The sequence below is a fragment of the Dendrobates tinctorius genome, unplaced genomic scaffold (genome assembly GCF_039654945.1).
Source record: "Dendrobates tinctorius isolate UK_male_01 unplaced genomic scaffold, ASM3965494v1 ptg000069l, whole genome shotgun sequence".
In the NCBI taxonomy this organism is placed as follows: Eukaryota; Metazoa; Chordata; class Amphibia; order Anura; family Dendrobatidae; genus Dendrobates; species Dendrobates tinctorius.
Genome location: NW_027361737.1, coordinates 29,254,711 through 29,276,435, shown reverse-complemented (window position 1 = coordinate 29,276,435; position 21,725 = coordinate 29,254,711).

Sequence of the window (21,725 nt, the reverse complement as noted above, 5' to 3'; positions counted from 1 at the left end):
TGTGAAAAGTGAACTCTTCCATCAGAAAGAACGTCAGCGGTAAGTCACCATCTATAACTGTGCTGTAATCTCTTATATGTTCCATAGGACAGGTATCTACCATTGACCAGATGGCGGTAATATCCATGTTGATCTTTGTATAGACGTTACTTTCAGTAACAGTGCAGTCATTTGCTGAGGTTCTCCTACATCCACTATTAGGGTGCTTCACCCAGTTGTAATCAATGTTACCTGGTTAAGGGCCCACTGAGAAGTTTCGCCCCTCAGAACCAAAACCCTAGCTACACCTCTGCTTGGAGGATATCTTTGTTACTAAAAGTGGTGTAAGTTTTAGTGAAGAGTGCCTTTAAAGAGGACCAGTCATCGATTTTTTTCATGTTGTATTAGTGTCTAAAGAGAGGAATAAAAGTTTTTTTGAGTATTCTTTATTTCGTCTCTCCATTGTGGAGAAAATATCAATCAAAGTATTTGACACTTAATGAGTTAACATTAGTTAAGTCCAAGTTGGTTTTCTTAGATAGTGTTCACTGGGCACCTGTACTTCTTCTGCCTGCATGAGTTGCTATCTAATAACACACACATGGGCTAACTCATTATGTGCCATTACTTTGCTAAGATTTTCGCGATTGGAGAGGCGAAATAAAAAAGATATTTTATTTCCGCTCTACAGCCCCTATTACGTTATATGTCCAGCTCAACATAAACAATTTGGTGAAAAGTCTGTCTAATGATACACAGTTTGTACATATCCAGTTCTCAAGATATCAATGATTTTTTTCTTTTTGATTTACATATACCATCAAAAACAATAATTGAATACACTTTATAGATGTGATCATGTTGCCGCGCAGGCGCCGCTGCCGACTCCTGCCTGCAGAAAGTGAGGGTTTTTTTTAAACCTATATAATATTCATTATGTAAACTAGGGGGCAGGTCACTGAGAGATCAGTAACCTATCTGAAGCCATACACATGAATAGCTAATCAGAGCACCACATGAAGACCCCCCTCCAGGCCCACCCCATGAGCAGATCATTAAGTCAAAACTGAAAATAAAGATTAAACAACAAACACAAGACGGATTTCATCACCCAAGGTATCATTGTAATCAGTAAAACAGCGCCAACTTGACACTGTGTGTAGGTTACTCAGCACAGTCATGTTGACAGGTTTCCTTTAAATAAAATTGTAATTTCCGCTGCAATCTCAGCACACCATTCACTTGTTGATCTATTATTCTATATTTTATGAGAATTTTAGGTTTCCATTTCAAGGAAAAGAAATATATATAAACTATATATAATTAATTACTATTGAATGAAGATCAAATCTTTTGAAATTCAAATTCGTCAAGGTCGTTGAATTTAAACAAGAAAAACAATATTTGCAGCAAATTCATTTGCCACGGATCACAATGCTGATACTCCAACTGCCTTGAAATAGCAAGTGTAAAACTCCGGGCGTCTCCTAGGACTGTTTACAAACCCTTTCAAGCTCTTTACTTACCTCCCTATAGAAATAGATGACAATCAGTAGTATCCAATAGCCAAATTAATGACAGATTTTCCACAGTTTTTAAAATTAAAAAAAAGTCCAAAAGTTGCCATTCCTAGTCATTTATGATCCAACAGACCATCCTTTGAAAAACACAAAGTTAAACTGAAGTTGTCTCTGTCAGAGGTAACATCATCCAGCTGTCATTGAGATGAGTGATGTGCCATTACACCTTCCACTTCCTCCCCATCAATACACTTGCTGGAGGCAAAGGAGGACAATTGTTACCAGCATTTTGTAATACTACTGCCTGGATTGTGGGTGCCGGTGGTTGTGGTGATGCTTCTGCTGCTGTTATCTACTTATTACTCACACTGAGTTTGACTGTTACTGCCACTGCTATTACCACTTCTATCACTCTCCCCTATCGACTGAATCTCTTTATCATTCGCAGACTATCATACTCATTTTCTTCATTGCTGCAGATGAACAAGATATTACTGTCTGGAGTCTTTATCCAATGCTTTAACACTTTCTCTTCCTTTCTCTATTGCTAAGCTGTGAGCTCTGGCGTACTCTTAATCACCCTTTAAATGGCTGCTGCATTCCCTGCTTAGACTATTATATAGGCTCCGATAGTCCCCCTTGATTGGCTGCACTATGCCATGCAATATGGAAAGGATGTCATTATGGGGACATCCTGTCAGTTGCCCCTGAAGTCAAGTCAGCCTTCCATGGCTGATGAAATCATGAATTGAACTGCAAATCATTGAACTGAAAATCAATTAATTGAAATGTAAATTCTTCAAATTTGCCAGGACCTGCACTTTTCTTTGTGAGTCACTCATCTGTATTATCTACTATCATTAGAATGTGGGTCTACTCAGTTGGATTAATTTTTCATTTTTAAAAATATTTCCTCACTTTCACTGGCTTAATTTTTCTTTGTGACTAGTTTTTACTGATATAGGGAGCAAACAAAGCTATTTTGTAAGGCTGCCCCCGGAGGCAACTTTTAACATTAATTCTAAGTATAATTGCAAAGTGTATCAAGAACATTACTGTATATCATTTACTTTCTCAGTCAGTAATGACAATACAGCATCCTCCTGTCACAGCACATTAATGGAGAGAAATCATTTGTCTGGCATTGGGTTCTGAGCGAGATGAAAGGTCTGCTGGGCAGGCAACCATAAACATGTCTTTTTCGCTTTCCAGCCTACAATCTCATTACCAAATGGCACTTTGATTCCCAGGACGCTGCACAAGCAGACAGGGAAGAACACACAAATCTATTCTCCGAAGACACTGTCCCCAAATTGACAAACTGTCCTCCGCATTGAGATGGTATAAACAAAAAGAGAAAATCTGCACAATACAATATAGAGAAAATTACATACACAAATAAACACACAAATATAACAGAATGACAAATGCCTGATGTATTAGGGTCCCCGAATTACATCTCCAAGTCAATTACTGTTACCGATTCTTTTCAATAAATCATTCGGTGAACTTTCAATATAAAACCTAGAGCACACAGGAAAAGTTAACTTTTTTTAATTAATATATATCCACATAAAAAGAGAAAAATATTAACGGAAAATAACCACTTGGATGCAAGCCTTCAGTTCCCTGACCTACTGACCCACATGCAAAGCAACGTTTCAGCTCAGGCTTCCCTCTGCCGACAAGCTTTTTGGATATGGAAATTTCATTCTCCAGTAGGACTTGGCACCTCCACACTGCCAAAAGTACCAATACCTGGTTTGCAAACAGTATCACTGTGCTTGATTGGCCAGCAAACTCGCCAGACCTTAACCCCATAGAGAATCTATGGGGTATTGTCAAGAAGAAGATGAGCGACACCAGGCCCAATAATGCAGATGAGCTGAAGGCTGCTATCAAAGCAACCTGAGCTTCCATAACCCCTCAGCAGTGCAATAGGCTGATTGCCTCCATGCTACACCACGTTGATGCAGTAATTGATGCTAAAGGAGCGCCGACCAAGTATTGAGTGCATTTACTGAACATACATTTCAGTAGGCCAACATTTCGGATTCTAAAATAATTTTTCAAGCCAGTGTTATAAAGTATTCTAATTTACTGAGATAATGACTTTTGGGTTTCCATTGGCTGTAAGCCATAATCATCAACATTAACAGAAATAAACACTTGAAATAGATCACTCTGTAATGACTCTATATAATATATGAGTTTCACTTTTTGTATTGAAGAACTGAAATAAATTAACTTTTAGATGATATTCTAATTTATTGAGAAGCACTTGTACATACAGTTATAGTGGATTTAAAAAGTCTGCGCTCCCCTGTGAAAATCCTATGTTTTAGTCATGTAAAAAATCACACCAAGAAGAATGATTTCAGAACATTTTCCACCTTTAGGGTGCAGTCAGACTGCTATATTACGCGTGCAAGGATCACATTGCAATCCTCGGACTGGCCATTGGCTCTCCTGACCTGAGCGTGATAGCTGCATAGAAATACACGCTGTCATGCTCAGGTCAGGAAAGCCACAGGCCAGTCCGAGGATTGCAATGCGATCCTCGTGCAGGTAACATGACAGTCTGACTGCACCCTTAATGGCATTAGCAATCTGTACAATTCCAGTGAAAACTAAATCTTTCAAGTGGAAAAAAAACAAGGAACTAAAATAATATGGCTGCATAAATATGCACAACCTTAAACTAATACTTTGCTGAAGAGTACTCTTTAAATTTATGATAGCATCCAGTCCTTTTGGGTAGGAGTCTATCAGGATAGCACATCTAGAATAGGCAATCTTTAACCACTCTTCCTTTCAATAGTGTGTGACTAAGGAAATATATACGGAGATTTAAATTTTTCCTTACACCGTATACAGCTGTACGTTTCTGATACAGTACCGTATATCTGCTGGTTGGATTGCGGTCAAATACATAATGGGAGAGCGTCTGTGACTAAGGAAATATACATTTTTCACTACACCTTATACAACTGTACGCTCCTCCTATAGTATCATATATCTGCTGGTATTTTTGGTACATTTTCCCAAACATGAGGAAGTATGGTGGAAGAGGCCGCGGATGTGGGCAGGGGGGGCAGCTGGTACTGATGGTGGTGGTGGTGCATGTGCTGGTTATGCCAAAAGCACAATAGCAGCTAAGGCAGGAGATGTTGAGCCTGCGTCATTGTCTGGCTCAAGAAGGCCTGTAAGGTTCCCTTTTCTGGGAGTAGGTAAACCGCTTTTAAAGCCGGAGCATCAGGAACAGGTTTTGGCTTACATTCCCGAAACAGCCTCCAGCTCTATTGCCTCCTCTTCTGAAGTTTCAAAAACTGCAAGAACTGAGTAGTCAGTGCAGTCTTCTGGTCAGGAACAACACCTTTCCTTGTGTCCTTCACCCCCACCAAAATTGAAGGATGCGGCAGGCCACACTTCAGATTACTCCATGGAGCTCTTTTCACATACCATGCCTGGGTTATCAAGTCAAATCCTGAATTTCCCAGTCCAAGATGAATCTGACATTGAGTGCACTGATGCACAGCCACTGCTAGATGATTCTGCTGGTACATTGACCCAAAGCACTACATTGCCCTCGCAGTCTACTGAGCAAGAATCTGACCCTGATGAAGCTCAGGTGCCCCTTCCTGCATACTATACCACCTTACACGGTGACACAGAGGAAGGTGCAGATGAAATTGAAGAGGAGGTGATGGATGGCCCAGTTGTTAACCCGGATTGGCATCCATTGGGGGAAGAGGGTGCCGCTGGCAATAGCTCAGAAGAGGAGGAGGATCCGCAGCAGGCATCGTCATTGCAGCAGCTGTTATCTGGCAGGCCCGTAGCTGTCCAAAAACGTGGTAAAAAAAACAAAAAGAGTTGCAGTACAGCTTGGCAAGACGGTCAAATTAGCACAGCGTGCAAGCCCTGAAAATTTATACCATAGTAGAAATAGTGCAGTGTGGCACTTTTTTGACCAAAATCCTATTGATGAGGCAAAGGTTATCAGTAAGAAGTGCGGAAGGACCTTTAGCCGAGGGAAAAATCTCCGAATTTGAATACCAGTTGCATGCTTAGACATTTAACCACCATGCACTTTCAAGCGTGGATGGACTGCAAAACATCAGGTAGCACATGTGCACCTGCTCCGACTGAAGGTAGCCAGCAACGCTCCATCACTTCCCCCACTGAAAGCCCACCGGTAAGCACACCACCAGCAAGAAATGTTGAGGTGTCTTTGCAAGGCCAAAGCAGTCAGGGAATCATAATGTTTTTGCAACGAAAGACTGAATCTAGGCCATCACCATCACCACCATAACCAACCCCCTGTTAGTCCATCAGGTCCACCGCTAGTACCCCCATATGCAGCTCTCAAGTCCAGCTCACCCTACCAGACACTCTGAGTAGGACAAGAAAGTACTCATCCTCTCATCCGCGTACACTGGCTTTGAACGCCTACATTGCCAAACTGATCTCATTAGAGATGATGCCCTTCCGTTTGGTTGAAAGCGAAGCGTTCTGAGATCTCATGGCCTACGCTGTCCCATGCTATGACCTACCCAGTCGGCACTTCTTTTCTAGAAAAGCCATCCCTGCCCTCCACCTGCATGTGAAAGACCGCATTGTCCATGCACTCAAACAATCAGTGAGTGGAAAGGTGCACCTCACAACAGATACATGGGCCAGTAGGCATGGCCAGGGCCATTACGTGTCCATCACTGCGCACTGGGTTAATGTGGTGGATGCAGGGTTCACAGGGGACAGCGATGGTGGACAGTGCTGCTTGGCCCACGGTATAGGAAACAGTTGGCTGTAGGTGTTCAACCCTCCTCCTCCTCCAGAAGCGAAAGCTCGTCGACAGAGCGCTGTCGCACGAGCACTCTATCCGCAGCTGCCAGTGTTGCACACAAGGTGTCCCACTATCGAACAGCTAGTGGAAAGCATCAGCAGGCTGTTTTAAAGATGATGTCTTTGGGTGACAACAGACACACCGCAGAGGTACTGGCCGACTACTTGCAGAGAGAAACTGAGTCATGGCTGGGCAGTCTACATCTTGAGCCAGGCAAAGTAGTCAGTGATAACGGCCATAATTTTGTGGTGGCCATAGCCCTTGCAAAACTCAGACACATACCTTGCCTGGCTCACACCTTGAACCTGGTGGTGCAGTGCTTCCTAAATAATTATCCGGAGTTAACAGCCCTGCTCCATAAGGTGCGAATACTGTTCTCGCACAGCCGTCGTTCACCCGTAGACTCCAGTCGTATGCAGAGGCTGCAGCGATCACTCACCTCCCCAAGCACCGCCTAATCATAGACGTTGCAACAAGGTGGAATTCCACCATGCACATGGTTGAGAGGCTGTGCGAACAGAGGCAGACTGTAATGCATTTGTGGGAGGATACATGGGCAGGCAGATTGAGGGCTGACATGGAGTTGTCGGGTATGCAAAGCTGAAAGACCTCTGTAAAGTCCTTCAGTGTTTTGAGGAATGCACATGGCTGGTTAGCGCAGACGACGCCATCATAAGCATGAGCATCCCACTTATGCGTTGTGGTAGGGGGCGGGATTGGGGGGTGGACCACTGCTTACCCTGTCCAGATGACACAGACACCAGGTGATGCAAGGACGAGGCGGAGACAGATTTCAGTTGTAACAGTTCCGGATTTATTCGTCATCCTCCTGACGACAACAACCACGCACCGCAGCCTCTTTACAGTTCTCTGCCTCCAGGCCCTGGTACCTGCACCTTTGCTCCAGTCGAAGTAACGTCCCTCACGGATCTTTCGCTGGGGCTGTCCGAGACCAATCTACCGCCAGCGCTTCACCTGCCCGAGGTCGTCGTCCAATTGGTACCCCCGGGGCCTCGTCTGTCCTGCGGTCCGTCGGGTCAGGGCCACCCCCCTGACTGTCTCTTTGCTGTCTGTCCCCTGGTCGAGCTCTTCTCTCTTCACCATCTTCTACCGAGCTCCTCCTTGGACTAGACTGCCTGGAACCCCACCCTGTTCTATTTATCTCCTCTCTCACCGGGAATTCCCCTCCTGGGTTTCTATCTCCCCGCCCCCCATGATTAAGCGTTTCTCAAGCCATATGCTGATGTTGAGTCCTAAGCTACTCCCCCCTGCCATCTTGTGTTCATTTCTAGGTACTGCACTCTATCTACCTTTCCTAGCTGTCACCCTTCTATGCTGTCAATCTTGGTCTCTTGTGCACAAACTGTTCCCTCCTACTACCAGTCACGTCTGTCCATCAAGTCACCTTCCCCACACTGTCTGCTCATGCAAACTTTGACGCACATTAAGGATCAGGCATCTGCAGCGGAGGACGAAGAGGAGAAGGAGAAGGGAAGCCTTGATGACAGTCAGCCATTGTCTGCTCAGGGAACTGTCCTGGACATGGTGGAGGAAGAAGAGGAAGAGGAGGAGGAGGAGGATGAGAGGGATGATTATTTTGGGGAGGAGGATGCTTCTCGGCTGGCAAGAGAAAATGTTGGCTTGCCAAGGTCAGGTACAGGGTTTGTGCGTGACTGGACGGATGCACTGTCAGTGCATTATTGGCCCACATGTGTGACTATCTCTTGCGGATCCTAAAAAGGGACCCCCGCATTGTCAAAATTATGAAGGATGACGATTACTGGTTGGCCAGCATCCTCAATCCATGCTATAAAGGCAAATTACACAACATCATGCCACAGGAGAACCTAGAGCTAATATTGGCTAACAAACAAGCAACTCTGGTAAACCGTTTGTTTGAGGCATTCCCAGCACACAGCGGCGGTGATGTTTTTCCAACGAGCCGTAGAGGGCAAGTTGGAAGAGGTGTTCGTGGTGCACACAGCCGAACTGGCGTTGGAGACAGGGGTTTCATGACCATGTTGTGAACTGATTTCACGAGGACCACTCACACGACTGTTAATACTGAATCGATTGCAACAGACAGGAGACAGCAGTTGTCAACTATGGTTCAAAATTACCTCTCCTCCCCTATCGATATTCTCCCTCACAGTTCATTCCCCTTTGACTACTGGGCCTCTAAACTAGACACCTGGCCTGATTTGGCACAATATGCCTTACAGGAGCCCGCTTGCCCTGCTGGTAGTGTGCTATCAGAAAGAGTCTTCAGTGCTGCTGGATCAATCCTGACAGAAAGAAGGACCCGGCTATCGACCCAAAATGTTGGTGATCTCACCTTCATTAAAATGAACCATGCCTGGGTTTCAAAGGATTTTGTGCCACCTTCCCCTGATGACACATAGGTTGCCAGCACAATGGCTCGCTTTGTCCTCCTCTTCCTCCGACTTCTGCAATTCCTCCATTGGCAGCTGCTGAACGTCCTGCCTACACCTCAACATATGCCAGTCTTTCCACCTCCCTAACTGGGCTGTCCCCCCCCAGGGCCGGTGTCAGCACCTGGCGCACCCGGGTAAGTGCCGGGGCCCTGAGCAGGTGGGGGGGCCCACTCGTGGGTGACGGCACTGGCACAGGGCCCCTCACAGTATGTAAAAGTCTCTGACGGTGGGGGGGCCCACTCGCCATCACAGACACCGTCGTACTATGAGGGGCATGCGCAGTAGTTATCTGCACCCAAGATTCCCAGTCCCGCAGTGTGAATAAACCATAAGCGACTGCGGAGCCGGATCTCTGGCTGCTGACGTCATGACAGAGGACGGGGGACGTTAACCAAGAATACATAGTACAGCCGGTGCAGGTGCCAGGATTTGAAAATAAAGATTTGGAGGGGGAGACACAATGCAGGAATACATGACTGACGTATGTGAGGCGTCTCGGTCAGATGGGGAAAGACCTGCCCCCCTGACAAATATCAGGTATGTCTGACCAATTTTAAAAATTAAAAATGATTATTTTGGCGGTGCAAGGTACCCTAAATAAAAGAGCCACCTTGACAGAATGCAGCATTAGTGCTGCACAAGGTGGCTCTTTTACTTAAAAACGCCTGCGGGGGGTGACAGGTTCCCTTTAAAAAGTGCAAGTGCATATAGCCAGTAAATGTTCCCATATAATATAGAAATTCAATGGAGGCAAAAACACTCACCATCTCATGCTACCCACGTAAAGTAATAAGAAGCTAATTAAATTAAAAGTGCAATGCAGCAATAAATGAGATGGTGCATAAGTCACTGGAAATAAACAAAATCACCCTGAACCATGCTGAAGCTGTTCTTACCCATGATAGCCACTTGGGGACACTGTGTGTGCAGCGCCAACGCACGTTTTGAGTGGCTTTATCAGGGGGCCGTGGCATATTGTGCAATGTCCTGTCTTTAAATAGGGATCCCAATCTTCAATTGCTGTACTGGCGCATGCGCAGCAGACAGTCTGCCACGGATTGTGTCAAATCCGGCCTCACACTCTCACCGCTGGGAGGGGAGATCCCCTGTGACATCAGAACCCAGGAAGGCCAGAAACAGAGACCTTCAGCGACATGGCCAAGGCCGCTCCCACCACACATGCGCACTAGCAAGAAGAACACCATATTATGTAAGTGCAGTCACCGCTATGGACATATTGAGGCACCAACCAGAACTCCTTATCTAAAGAACATATGTAAAAGAGATGGTGCACCTTTAGATGTACAGTAAGAAAGCACCCATGCCCGATATGAACACTATCTAAATAGCATCATATTAAAAAGGGGCAAAATAAACCTAAAATGGGCATATTCAAAAAAGAGACAAGAAAAAATCAGTGAGAAAAGGGGAGGACTAGCATCTCTCAATTAGATGACCAGATTCAGTCAACAACAATTTAGATGAAACGTTTAAAAACCAGTTGTGCCGATTTAAAGTGACAGTGCAATATAAATTTAAAGTGACAGTGCAGCAAATATGTGAACAGATTCATATATAAAATTATGATAAATTAAGTGATATGAAATATTTGTGTCAAAAACCCATTCAGTATAAGAAAAGGGGGGAGCGCGACTAAGAATAATGAATGCAATAAAGAAAGTGACAAACATATTAATGAACCCCAAGAGGTCACAATATCCCAGAAAACCCTAAAATAATAAATGTAGTAATAAAACGTGTGAAAAATAAACAGTAATCGTACAACAATGAAATTCATTTGTAAATGGAGTGAGATGTCATCATATCCCATTGATAATGCAGGATCACCTTATCCTTAAAAGAGGAGTCCATATATTTCCACCCTGTTGTCCAGGCGATATCTATGCATATGTTACAGATGAAAAGATCAGGGTCCATAAGAGCAGTCCATATTCATCAAAGATATATTACTATAATAAATATGCAAAACAACACACAAAATTAAAATAAATCCAGAGATGCTACCTCATAAAAATGGAACAAAACTAACATGTTCATTTAACCCTGCTGGTGCCATGCTGTAGTCCCCAAAATCGTAATCCAGCGACATTCCTTCTGTGCTAAAATCCTTTTGGCATCCCCACCCCTTATACTCAAGTGAACTCTGTCAATGCCCCACATCTGGAACTCCCTTGGATTGCAATCATGATGAGACCTAAAATGTTGGGGAATCATTTTCAAAGTACTCTGATCGTCAACATTCTTAGAAGCCAGGATATCCTACACATGCTCACGTGTCCTGACTTGCAATTCACGTGAGATGAGCCCTATATATAAAAGGCCAAATGAGCATCTAGTATAATGCACCACATGTGTTGCGCTACATGAGATGTAATCCTTGATTTTATATTGCCGCTGCCTGCCCGCTGATGTAAAGGAGGTAGTACGAATAAAGTTCCTGCATGCCAAGCAGTCACCACATGGATAACAGCCATTTTTTTGTGCACCCTCCTTAAAGGGGTCAGGAGTCTTCACAGCATAATACAACATAATGGCTGTTAACAAGAATATCTCAAATGTTTTCCTTTCTTTGCTGTCATAAGTGGAAATACAGGAATTATTTTAGATAACACTGGTTCCGTTTTTAATACTGACCATTGTTTCTGTAATATTATGTGGATATTATCCCATTGATGATTGTATGTGGATATAAATCGAATGGAGTTATCATCGGGTTTTCTTTTAGTGGGTTGGAGTAATTCATTTCTCGAGGTAGCCTTAGCTCTCGTGCAACTCCTTTTAATACACCTCCTGCAGTATCCCCTGTTCCTAAAGCGCTCCCCAAGGTCCAAAGCCTATCTTTCAAAAGAAATATCTGAGGAACATGTTCTCCTCATACGAAGCAATTGACCTGTTGTAACTGCCTTAATGGTGGAATTAAGATGGGCCGATTTGGCATGTAATAATGCATTTACCACAGCCTCCTTCCTGTATACCTCTGTCTGTATTAAACCATCTTGTTATTTTTTAATTGAGATGTCAAGGAAGGAGATCTCATCACTATGGTAGGAATATGTGAGCCTAATATTGGAATCATTTAGTATATAACACAATTAGGCCTAGAAAAATGGCTCTTTCAACAGCACCATCATCAAAAAAGAGATTTACGGAAGCATATAGCCATAAAATATTTCCATTTTATTCAATCAATACAAAAAACACACATAGACATAGACAAATATGATAAAAGGAGATGAGTATCCAATATAACACCCCAGAGTACGTATGCCCCATAGTGATGATACATATATTGCTAATATCATGTACAACACCCATAACCAATTCTGTATCAAAATGTTACAAGACAATGTTTAAGTAATAAAGCCAGCACATCTAGAGTAAATAGCCTAAATAATGTAAAAAGCAGGAGTGAGTAAGCAGGCCTGACGAATAGTGACATACGAAATAACACACTGCTGCCTATCAGAACCTATATTAGCCCAGGGGCATACGTACTCTGGGGTGTTATATTGGATACTCATCTCCTTTTATCATATTTGTCCATGTCTATGTGTGTTTTTTGTATTGATTGAATAAAATGGAAATATTTTATGGCTATATGCTTCCATAAATCTCTTTTCTAATATTGGAATCAGTATGGTTCAAACCAGACATAAAACTTTTCCAATCATCTGCAGAGCCCTGCCAGATAAACAAGATGTCGACTATGTATCTGTACCATCCAAGGATCTGAGAAGCATCGTGCGCGCCATCAGGGAAGATATTCCTCTCCCAATATCCCAAAATAAACCAGCATAAAATGGCGCACACGCTGCCCCATAGCTGTACCTCGACACTGTAAAAAAATCGATCCTTGAAGGTGAAGAAATTGTGAGTCAGGATGATCTCCAACAGCTCCAACACCAGACCCCTAATATCTGCATCAAGATTACTAGATTCCAAGAAAAATTGGGCAGCTACCAACCCATCCTGATGGTGAATACTCATATAAAGCGATTCTACATCCGCAGTAACGAGAAGCATATCATTCTCAAGGTGTACACCGTCCATAGTGTCCCTGACATAAGAGGACAATGTCTCAACCTGTAGTCTCATGTAATGTTCAATAAATTTACAGATAGGGTCACATATTCCTCCCATGCCAGAGACAATCGGATGTCCCGGCGGATTAATAAGGTCTTTCTGGACCTTGGGGAGTAAGTAAAATTTTGGAACAACTGGAAATTTCACAATCAGTCATCCATTACTTTTTTGGAAATAATACCCCTTTCAAAAGCCATCTCCAAAATGTTAACTAGGATTGTAGAGGATTCACAGCAAGAGGTGCATAAGGGTCTCATTACATTTAGTGATGCACCAGCGATCCTGACAACGATATGAACTGGTCAGGATTGATTGTGCATCGCTAAATGGTTGATAGTGAGCTGCCAAACAGGCACATCTCACCAGCAACGCAGCAGCGATAAGCGATCTGTTGGCGGTCGCTGTTACCTTTCACACTGCAGCGATGATGACGACTTCCGCCTGCGTCCATAGGTTGCTAGTCGGCGCAAGCGGGACGCCAACGATGAAAAAGTGTCCCAGGACATTTAAGTGCGATCAGCAATATCCAGTGGGGGGGCCGGTCGCAGGTACGTGTCACGCAAAGCGAGATCGCTAGCGATATCGCTGTTGCGTTACAAAATCAGTGACGCTTTAGCGATATCGCTAGTGATCTCGCTATGTGTGAAAGGCCCTTAAGTGTCCTTGTCCCTCAACTGCCTAAATGCCTCCTTCTCGTATTTCTCCAACGGCCAGATTACCACATTCCCTCCCTTATCTGCAGGTTTAATAACAACTCCCTCAAGAGCTCTTAATTCATCAAGGGCCCTCCGTTGTTGATTAGTAAGATTGTCTTTCTTTAATTATTCAGAGTCTTCAAATCATTAGTTACAAGTTTTGCAAAAATTTCAAACTGTGGACATATAGGCAAGGGAGGGAATGTGGTGGATCTAAGTGAAATGGGAGGTGCAGAAAAACCTGTAACAATCTGGTTGAAAAATCCATCGCTTCATATAGCAGAAATCAAAGTTTCCTTTGAAGCCCGGCCACAGGCAGAGTTTTAAAGGAGTTCCGTAATGACACTCATGGGGGGCATCAGCTGACCCGCGGCTGTCATGACAACCCAACGGTGACCTGCAATCACGTCCCAGGTGCGCCGATGGGAGGAGGTAATGATGCGGGCTCACGTTGGCGAGTTTTAAATGCCGCTGTCAGAGATTGCTCTACTCCACCCGTGATTGCTAGCAACAGGTCCTGGCTGTGAGCCTGTGTGAACCCGCTCCATACACCCGCTTCCGACTTGCGCCTTAGATATATGGCACATGTCATGAAGGGGTTAATAAATTAGACAAACTGATTTATTAGTTTTAATTATATTATTGTCCCAAAACACTGTGCTGCCCATGGAGCTATGTTATGTTTTTTCACCAAGGAACACAATCACACATTTTTTTTCCTTCAGATATTTGTATAAGTTGATGTGTAAACTTACAAAGTGACACATCATTTCTGTTCTCTGTTTGGTAATTTCTTTTAAAAAATGTTTACATTTCATGTCCTATTAAGGATGTGTTCTATTCAGATTGGCTTTCTGTCATGTCAAAGCCCCAAATAGTTTAATAGCTATTCCTGCCACAAATTGGACCACAAACACTTATTAAACTAACAGAACAAGTTCCTAAAATGTACCACAGAGCAGTGGAAAGAAAGCTTCTTCCAACATTGCTAAATCCAAACTTCCTTTCATGATTAAACCTACTTTCTATCCATTTCATATCCAAACTAAATTGAAACCCGCCCTGTTCACATAAAATTTCTGAATCTTTTTTTAGATTCATTTTTATGCAAATACATGTAGAAACATTATTATATTACCATACATTTCTGTTAGGTGTTGGGTTCCTGCAGCGGCACAGCAGGAATCCAGAGCCTCACATTCTAGAATCATAGAATCATAGAATCATAGAGTTGGAAGGGACCTCCTGGGCCATCTGGTCCAACCCCCTGCTCAAAGCAGGATTCGCTAAATCATCCCAGTCAGATGTCTGTCCAGCATCTGTTTGAAGACTTCCATTGAAGGAGAACTCACCACTTCTCGTGGCAGCCTGTTCCACTCATTGATCACTCTAACTGTCAAAAAGTTTTTTCTAATATCTAATCTGTGTCTCCTCCCATTCAGTTTCATCCCATTGCTTCTAGTCTTTCCTTGTGCAAATGAGAATAAAGTTGATCCTTCTACAATGTGACAGCCCTTTAGATATTTGTAGACAGCAATTAAGTCTCCTCTCAGTCTTCTCTTTTGCAAACTAAACATTCCCAAATCCTGCAACCTTTCCTCATAAGACAGGGTTTGCAGACCGGTCACCATTCTGGTCGCTCTTTTCTGAACTTGCTCCAGTTTGTTGATGTCTTTTTTAAAATGTGGTGCCCAAAACTGGACACAATATTCCAGATGAGGTCTGACCAAAGAGGAGTAGAGGGAAATAATGACTTCACGTGATCTAGACTGTATGCTTCTGTTAATACATCCTAGAACTGCATTTGCCTTTTTTGCTGCTGCATCACACTGTTGACTCATATTCAGTCTGTGATCTATTAGTATACCCAAGTCTTTTTCACATGTGCTGTCACTTAGCCCTATTCCTCCCATTCTATATATGCTTTTTTCATTTTTATTGCCCAGATGTAGTACTTTGCATTTCTCCCTGTTAAAAACCATTCTGTTAGTTACTGCCCACTTCTCCAGTTTATTTAAATCTTTTTGAATCCTCTCTCTCTCTTCTCTAGTATTAGCTATCCCTCCTAGCTTTGTGTCATCAGCAAATTTAATCAGTTTACCCTCAATTCCTTCATCTAAATCGTTGATAAAGATGTTGAACAATACAGGGCCCAGGACAGAGCCCTGTGGTACCCCACTTGAGACATTCTTCCAACTGGATGTGCAGCCATTTACGACCACTCTTTGGGTCCGATCACTAAGCCAGCTATGAATCCACCTAACAGTTGCCTTGTCCATTCCATACTTAGTCATTTTTTCAATAAGGATTGTATGAGAGACTTTGTCAAATGCTTTGCTGAAGTCAAGATATACTATATCTACAGCATTTCCTTGATCCACCCAATCAGTGATACCGTCATAGAAGGAAATTAAGTTAGTCTGACATGACTTATTAGTTACAAACCCATGCTGACTCTGTTTGATCACTTCATTCTTATCCAGGTATTGACTTACATGTTGTTTAATAATTTGTTCAAAGATCTTTCCTGGTATAGAAGTCAGACTCACCGGCCTATAGTTGCCTGGGTCCACCTTCTTCCCCTTTTTGAAGATAGGAACAACATTTGCTCTTCTCCAGTCTTCTGGCACTTCTCCTGTTCTCCAAGAATTTTCAAAGATTATGGAGAGTGGTTCAGAAATTTCTTCTGCTATCTCCTTCAGTACTCTGGGGTGTAATTCATCTGGACCTGGAGACTTGAATTCATTTAGGTTAGCTAAGTGTTTCCTCACTATCTTTCTGTTTATAGATATCCTGGATTCTTCTATTCCTTTAATAGGACAGTGAATAACAGTTGGTGTTACATTTCCTTTCTGAGAGAAAACAGATGCAAAATAGGAATTTAAAAGTTCAGCCTTCTCAACATCCTGTCTTACCATTTCATCATTTTCATCCTGTAAAAATCCTATAGCATCTTTGACTTTTCTTTTACTTTTGACATATCCCCAAAATCCTTTATTATTGCTTTTGACATCTCTTGCAAGCCTCAATTCATTTTCAGCTTTAGCTAATCTGATTTGTGCCCTGCAGATTCTGCAGACAGCATTATATTCTTCTTTAGATATGCCTCCCTCTTTCCATTTTATAAACATTTTTTTCTTCCTTTTTAGCATGTGCTTAAGTTCTGTGTTCACCCATCCTGGTTTCCTTAAATGCTTCCTATTCTTCCCTCTTTTCGGAATTGTTAACAACTGTGCTTTGAGAATTTCATTTTTCAAGATTTCCCATCCTTCCTGGACATTTTTGTCTTTAAGGATATCCAGCCATTGGATCCCTCCAATTATCTTTCTGAATCCCTTAAAATCTGCCTTTCTGAAATCTAACCTTGACGTCTGAGTCTTCACAGGTCTTCCGCCTCTAGTTATCCAAAATTCTAAAATAGCATCGTCGCTACCTCCTAGGGTTCCAGCCACTTTTACCTCCTCAACCATTTCCTCCCTGTTTATAAGGATTAGATCCAAGGTAGCAGTTCCCCTTGTTTTCTCCCCTACCTTTTGGAAGATAAAGTTGTCAGCAAGAGAGGATAAGAATTTCCTTGACCTGTTAGTTTTGCCTGAGAGAGATTCCCAACAAATGTCTGGATAGTTGAAATCTCCCATGACAACTATGTCATATTTTTTGGAGAACTTGGCCATTTGATGCATAAAGAGTTCATCCATATCTTCAGCTTGCACAGGCGGCCTGTAGTAAATGCCTACAATGGTGTCCTTTCCATTGTTCTGTCCTTGTATTCTTACCCAAACAGTTTCCACAGAACTCCCAGTCTCTGAAGCTTCAATCTCTGTGCAGATATATGCGTTTCTAACATACAATGCAACACCCCCTCCTCGTTTATCAAGTCTGTTTCTTGCAAATAAGTTGTATCCTTCTAGTCTTGTATTCCAATCATGTGTATCGTCCCACCAAGTTTCAGTGATTCCAATGACATCATATTTCTTTTCCTGTGTTAGTAGTTCCAATTCTCCTTGTTTGTTGCCCATGCTTTGTGCATTAGTATAGAAATATTTTAGTTTGTGATTGGTTTCTCTTTCTCCAATGTTTTTATTAATTAGATTCTTTTGTCTTTGTTCTTCCTTTCCACTTCTAATAGCAGAGTTCTCAATAGCATTTGTCAGGTGTATGGCTTTTTCTGGTCTTTTGCTTCCCTTCCCATGTTGTTCTAGTTTAAAGCTCTCCTTACAAGTGTAGCAAGGCGACTTCCAAATACATGCTTTCCAGTCTTCGTAAGGTGCACCCCATCTCTAGCAAGTAGTCCATCGTATAAGTAGTTCACTCCGTGATCCAGAAATCCAAATCGTTGCTGACGGCACCATCGACGTAGCCAGTTGTTCACCTGCAGAATCTTATTCACTGGGTTTTGGCCGTTGCAGCTGAAAAGAGGAAATCGGAGAAACCAGGGGAAGAGTCTTGAGGAGATCATTTGCATATTCCCAGTGCCTTCTGGGATAAGTGAAGAGTCTCCGCGAGCTCAACGATCACTGGGTTTTGGCCGTTGCAGCTGAAAAGAGGAAATCGGAGAAACCAGGGGAAGAGTCTTGAGGAGATCATTTGCATATTCCCAGTGCCTTCTGGGATAAGTGAAGAGTCTCCGCGAGCTCAACGATCACTGGGTTTTGGCCGTTGCAGCTGAAAAGAGGAAATCGGAGAAACCAGGGGAAGAGTCTTGAGGAGATCATTTGCATATTCCCAGTGCCTTCTGGGATAAGTGAAGAGTCTCCGCGAGCTCAACGATCACTGGGTTTTGGCCGTTGCAGCTGAAAAGAGGAAATCGGAGAAACCAGGGGAAGAGTCTTGAGGAGATCATTTGCATATTCCCAGTGCCTTCTGGGATAAGTGAAGAGTCTCCGCGAGCTCAACGATCACTGGGTTTTGGCCGTTGCAGCTGAAAAGAGGAAATCGGAGAAACCAGGGGAAGAGTCTTGAGGAGATCATTTGCATATTCCCAGTGCCTTCTGGGATAAGTGAAGAGTCTCCGCGAGCTCAACGATCACTGGGTTTTGGCCGTTGCAGCTGAAAAGAGGAAATCGGAGAAACCAGGGGAAGAGTCTTGAGGAGATCATTTGCATATTCCCAGTGCCTTCTGGGATAAGTGAAGAGTCTCCGCGAGCTCAACGATCACTGGGTTTTGGCCGTTGCAGCTGAAAAGAGGAAATCGGAGAAACCAGGGGAAGAGTCTTGAGGAGATCATTTGCATATTCCCAGTGCCTTCTGGGATAAGTGAAGAGTCTCCGCGAGCTCAACGATCACTGGGTTTTGGCCGTTGCAGCTGAAAAGAGGAAATCGGAGAAACCGCGCGCCTGTCGGCGCGCGAATTTTGGCTCATCTTTCATCTTTTTAAGAAATCTCAAGATGGAAGAGGCCAGGAGCCATTTGGTGAGCTGCATTTCTTGCTACATGTTCACAGATTTACCAGTGGAAAAGCCAAACTTCACATGCCACAAATGCAAGCTTGTGACCCTGTTGGAGGAAAAGTTGCAAAATCTCGAAGAGAGGTTAGCTACGTTGAAGATCATTAAGGAAGGTGAAGAGTTCTTGGACAGAGCAGAATTATCTCTTCATGTTACAGAAAGAGAAGAAATTCGAAGTGCACCTGAAGAAACAGAGGAATGGAGACATGTGACCCAGAGAAGCAGGAGGATCAGGAGGCAGTCAGCACCCATACTGCTCAGAAACCAGTACCAGGCTCTCACGCAGGAAAACGATGAAGAAATACATCAGGATAAGACTTTGCCAACAAACAGCAACCTTGTACGCCCTCAGAGTCCTCCTGGATGGAGAAAGAAAAATGTTGTGAAGAAGAAACGGAGAGTGGTGGTCATGGGGGATTCCCTGTTGAGAGGAACAGAGGCCGCTATCTGCAGACCGGATATAACTTCAAGAGAAATGTGCTGTCTTCCAGGTGCAAAAATTAAAGATGTGTCTGACAGGATATCCGGACTCTTCAGACCTACAGATGACTACCCATTCCTGCTACTACATGTGGGGACAAATGACACCGCAAGAAACGACCTGGAAACCATCTGCAGAGACTTTGAAGACTTAGGCAAGAAAGTGAAAGAACTGGGAGCGCAGGTGGTCTTCTCTTCCATCCTCCCAGTGGATGGCCATGGAACAAGGAGGTGGAATAAGATTCTGCAGGTGAACAACTGGCTACGTCGATGGTGCCGTCAGCAACGATTTGGATTTCTGGATCACGGAGTGAACTACTTATACGATGGACTACTTGCTAGAGATGGGGTGCACCTTACGAAGACTGGAAAGCAGGTATTTGGAAGTCGCCTTGCTACACTTGTAAGGAGAGCTTTAAACTAGAACAACATGGGAAGGGAAGCAAAAGACCAGAAAAAGCCATACACCTGACAAATGCTACTGAGAACTCTGCTATTAGAAGTGGAAAGGAAGAACAAAGACGAAAGAATCTAATTAAAAAAAATATTGGAGAAAGAGAAACCAATCACAAACTGAAATGTTTCTATACTAATGCACAAAGCATGGGCAACAAACAAGGAGAATTGGAACTACTAACACAGGAAAAGAAATATGATGTCATTGGAATCACTGAAACTTGGTGGGACAATACACATGATTGGAATACAAGACTAGAAGGATACAACTTATTTGCAAGAAACAGACTTGATAAACGAGGAGGGGGTGTCGCATTGTATGTTAGAAATGCGTATATCTGCACAGAGATTGAAGCTTCAGAGACTGGGAGTTCTGTGGAAACTGTTTGGGTAAGAATACAAGGACAGAACAATGGAAAGGACACCATTGTAGGCATTTACTACAGGCCGCCTGTGCAAGCTGAAGATATGGATGAACTCTTTATGCATCAAATGGCCAAGTTCTCCAAAAAATATGACATAGTTGTCATGGGAGATTTCAACTATCCAGACATTTGTTGGGAATCTCTCTCAGGCAAAACTAACAGGTCAAGGAAATTCTTATCCTCTCTTGCTGACAACTTTATCTTCCAAAAGGTAAAGGAGAAAACAAGGGGAACTGCTACCTTGGATCTAATCCTTATAAACAGGGAGGAAATGGTTGAGGAGGTAAAAGTGGCTGGGACCCTAGGAGGTAGCGACCATGCTATTTTAGAATTTTGGATAACTAGAGGCGGAAGACCTGTGAAGACTCAGACGTCAAGGTTAGATTTCAGAAAGGCAGATTTTAAGGGATTCAGAAAGAGAATTGGAGGGATCCAATGGCTGGATATCCTTAAAGACAAAAATGTCCAGGAAGGATGGGAAATCTTGAAAAATGAAATTCTCAAAGCACAATTGTTAACAATTCCAAAAAGAGGGAAGAATAGGAAGCATTTAAGGAAACCAGGATGGATGAACACAGAACTTAAGCACATGCTAAAAAGGAAGCAAAAAATGTTTATAAAATGGAAAGAAGGAGGCATATCTAAAGAAGAATATAATGCTGTCTGCAGAACCTGCAAGGCACAAATCAGATTAGCTAAAGCTGAAAATGAATTGAGGCTTGCAAGAGATGTCAAAAGCAATAATAAAGGATTTTGGGGATATGTCAAAAGTAAAAGAAAAGTCAAAGATGCTATAGGATTTTTACAGGATGAAAATGATGAAATGGTAAGACAGGATGTTGAGAAGGCTGAACTTTTAAATTCCTATTTTGCATCTGTTTTCTCTCAGAAAGGAAATGTAACATCAACTGTTATTCACTGTCCTATTAAGGGAATAGAAGAATCCAGGATATCTATAAACAGAAAGATAGTGAGGAAACACTTAGCTAACCTAAATGTATTCAAGTCTCCAGGTCCAGATGAATTACACCCCAGAGTACTGAAGGAGATAGCAGAAGAAATTTTTGAACCCCTCTCCATAATCTTTGAAAATTCTTGGAGAACAGGAGAAGTGCCAGAAGACTGGAGAAGAGCAAATGTTGTTCCTATCTTCAAAAAGGGGAAGAAGGTGGACCCAGGCAACTATAGGCCGGTGAGTCTGACTTCTATACCAGGAAAGATCTTTGAACAAATTATTAAACAACATGTATGTCAATACCTGGATAAGAATGAAGTGATTAAACAGAGTCAGCATGGGTTTGTAACTAATAAGTCATGTCAGACTAATTTAATTTCCTTCTA